Here is a 3752-nt window from a genome sequence, read left to right as displayed (position 1 = left end):
CCTGTCACTTTTCTTCTGCATGAAATAACCACAGTACGCTGCTGTAAAAATACCTGTTCCCACACACACCCACACACATTTACAGACTCTCACGCACACGCACGCACGCACGCACGCACGCACACACACACACACACACACACACACACACACAGTCTCTTTGGTTCTGAAGGACCATTACTTCACAGCAGTGTCAGCTAGTCTCCCCCAGAATGGAATCGGTGAAGTGCCAGTTCATTTAGTGCCATTTTGTCCATTTACTTTCAACTGTAATAACTGAGCCCCACTTGAAAACAAAGACTTTTATTCAGTCATCTTTGAAACTGAAACAAATTAAATTAAAATATATTGTTTTTTAAGTCTGGATGAAGGCAATGAAATGTAATGTGGCACACAATCACTACTTCATGGTTCAATGTGGATACAGGAAAATGCAGGAGTTTAAACTTAAATTTCAACAGCCTCTTACTGAGGATATGTCAGTTAGTCAGTGCCAGCCTCCCACAGAAGGGTGCTTCGGAAATGATCACCGTGGGCTATCTGTTAATTCACAGCAGATTGCAGCCATATTGGGGGAAGCAGAGAGATTGGAGTTTAATTGTCCTTTGCAATCGCTTCCTTCACATTTACTTCTACTCATAACTTTTTCTCTTCAAGTTTTTTAGTTTTTTAGGTTGTTTGGCAAAACAATTGTGCTGAACAGAAATATAAGGAAATAGAAAACGGAATAGTTATAAGCTCTAACGTGCATATTCAGCGTATGCACTACTGTGCATAATAACCTCGCCTAAAGCTGCTTCATTTTTTGGAGCTGCAGATCCACTTTTAAATGGTATTGGGGTATAACAAGGAGTTAGTGATGGTAGAAAAGGAGAAATATAACAATGGTCTTGTTCAACCCAAGCCTGGTGAACGCTGTAAATACAACTGTAAATGTAATTAAAGCTGCAAGCACCGTTGAGCGGACCTTGTAGTCGCTTAAAGGGGACATATTATGCAAAATGCACTTTTCCATGGTTTTCTATCAGTAGTATGTGTCCCTGGCGTGTCTACGAACCCCAAAAACATGAGAAAAGTCCATCCTCTCCGTCTTTTGCTTTCTCCACCTTTCAGGAGATGTGTGCTCAAACAGGCGAATTGGAGATTTTCCCCTGATGTCGTCAAGAAGGGCGATGCCACCTTCCCCCGGGTGGGTGACACTCCCCGAGCTAGGTGTGTGTTCCGCCCACTGAGTCCGGCTTGCAGACGCTATCGTTACTTCCCTCGCGAACACTAGCTTTCGGTAGAACAATGTCGAAGGTACGAGCGAAACGCAGTAGTTGCTTTGTTGTTGGCTGCACAAACCAACACAGAAGTCTTTTTTTAACCCCTACGCCCGAGGATCTGAAGACTCAGTGGATTCATTTTATTTTTGATGGAAATGTACCCGCTCCAACTCCGCAAGTGTTGTACGTGTGTGCTAACCATTTCACCTCGGACTGCTTTCTCAACGAGGGCCAGTAAAATGCAGGATTTGCTACAAGTCTCAAGATAAAGATTGGATCAGCACCGACTGTCTGTGACCCAACTTTGGATTTGGGAGCTGTAAGTTTTACCATTTTATGTTGCTTTACTGTATGTTCACGAGAGTCTGTTGCGTGTGTTGTTAGCATGGCAGCTAATGTGGCTAACGTTTAGCGTCGTGGACACAGCTGGGTACAGATTGTATGTAATTCTTCTGCTTGGTATCGTCGTGTGACATTGATTAGAGCCACCGTGTTAAATGTATTATACTTTAAAGGCGTTTTAGCTGTCTGTAAAGTCAAGTCGGTAAAATTCAGACTAAAAATAGGCTCGTAGTGATTAGCATAGGTGTCCGGGCTTGTTTATTAGTGCTGTGAAAGTTATTATTGAGAGTCATGCCTTATGATGGCTATTTTAACATTTATATCATGTTTACAGATACAGTGTCTGTAGGAAATATCTAGATAAGCGCAGAGTTAAGGGGATATGTCCATAATACACATTTTTTCCATTTTGCACATATAGTGAGCTATTTGCAGTATTTACAAGCTATTGACAACCCAGTTTACACATAATTGAGTGCATTTGTTGTTATCATTTTTGCACTGCTTGCAGCTGTTGCCATAACTACACATTTGAGGAGATGTTGGTGGAACCTCTGTTTCCTCTGTTCAGGCCAGCACATCAAGTGCATCTATACAGCTTCCTGCAACAAGGGATGTTGCATGCCAGACTGACCCACTGTAGGCACACAGTTATCCTTGAGGACTCTTCAGCCTCACATCAGAAGTACAGGTCTGTAGCCATCTGAAGTGCATCTACTTTTGATAAACCTAACAGTCATTTATCAGTCTTGGAATAATGTGCAGGTAAATGAAGCTGTGGTTACTGAGAACTTGTGAGAGTGTGTAGGCTAAGGTTTCTGTCAACATTAACATCTTTGATTTTCTCTTTACTGCACCTCCAGACTCTACCTGGCTGCCATGTACTACAATGAAAATGCTGACCGACCACAAGCCCAAACAAAAGAAGGTGAACCACTGTTCAAGGTCCAATTTGGGCCATGAAGGGAGAATGCAGAGCTACACCAGTTAAGACTGAGCCGACATTCTATAAGTGTTATATTATTTTATTTTTCAACCAAAAAATGTTTTGTACACATTGTATTAAGTATAGCACGTAGAATGTTATGACAGTTCCACCAACAACAAAATACAGTAAAGAAAATGTCAGGAGGTAGTTAGAAACAGACTTCAAATCATTGTTTTGTAAAAAATAAATAAATAAAAATTGTACAAAATCTTTTGTGTTTTATCAAACAGGGAATGTGGTGGACCTCATATTTGAAAAAGCCTTTGTTGACCTGGGACCATACACAGAAGCTGCTGGAAACACGGCACTGATGCGTAGGGCCACGCAGGCTGGAATGACGACCCAGATTCTGCGACTAAGGAAGCCCCAGCACCAGCTCACAAAGATCCTATAGGCTAGATACCTGTACTGACTAAAACAACTGGACAGGGCATTTAGTCTTGCAAACATATATCTATGTTGTGTCTCACAATTTATTTTTATGGATCCAGTGAATCCTACAGTTTTTTTTATTATCACTGATTATAAGTCCCTCATTTGATGTAAATGAATGCTTGATGCTTGATTGTTACTAAAGAAATGACTCCTCTGAATTCATATATGCACACTATCTGCTGATAGAAGAACTTTACAAATCAAAGAGCAGCTAAACTAATTTATTTGAGGGTGTGTTACTCCATTTGTGGTGTGTTATTACCATTGTAAAATTATGTGCACTGAAGTAAAACAAGACTTCCTAACATGTTTTATTTAGATTGAAACTATGTTTTTAGAAAGAAGCAAAACGTACTGGTGTATTCCTCTCAACCGTAAAGGACCATAGTCAGTGCGGTACATGTTCTAGGCAGAACACATTGAGGCAGAGCGGCTCCAACCCAGGACGGTCTACCATACATGGTAAATCTTCCTCGATCTCCCATAGCCGTCTGGTAACCTACAGTGAATTGCAAATGGTAAATGCTATGGTTTATTATTAATGTAATGTAATCAAAGCAAATTACTGATTAGTTTGTCCAGTGAGAATGCTACCTGTGGTATCTCCTAGCAGCAGATATTCTCAGCTTCTGTGGGCATGGTTGCACAGTTTCCACAGGAGCACCTGTCCAAAATATAGAGAAAAATGGTAACATTCACCAGAATATAAAGCTTATGAAATT

The 3752-nt window shown here is 40.8% G+C and overlaps 1 long non-coding RNA gene across 3 annotated transcripts; it reads left to right on the top strand.

Moving 5' to 3' along the window:
* The first annotated feature begins 2026 nt into the window (after positions 1–2026).
* Positions 2027–3322, top strand: LOC147819345 (uncharacterized). 3 transcript variants are annotated; one of them, XR_015437025.1, is made up of 3 exons: positions 2027–2298; positions 2471–2535; positions 2826–3322. It is a non-coding gene; the product is annotated as an uncharacterized LOC147819345 (long non-coding RNA). The 3 variants fall into 3 exon arrangements; XR_015437023.1 differs by having other exon boundaries at positions 2027–2372; XR_015437024.1 differs by having other exon boundaries at positions 2471–3322.
* The last annotated feature ends 430 nt before the right edge of the window (positions 3323–3752 follow it).

The sequence above is a fragment of the Seriola lalandi genome, unplaced genomic scaffold, assembly GCF_002814215.2.
Source record: "Seriola lalandi dorsalis isolate HSWRI2012SDOR001 ecotype SW California unplaced genomic scaffold, Sedor1 jcf7180002053963, whole genome shotgun sequence".
Taxonomy (NCBI): domain Eukaryota; kingdom Metazoa; phylum Chordata; class Actinopteri; order Carangiformes; family Carangidae; genus Seriola; species Seriola lalandi.
Note: the sequence above shows the minus strand (reverse complement) of the source record. Positions and strands in the feature narration are given on the sequence as shown.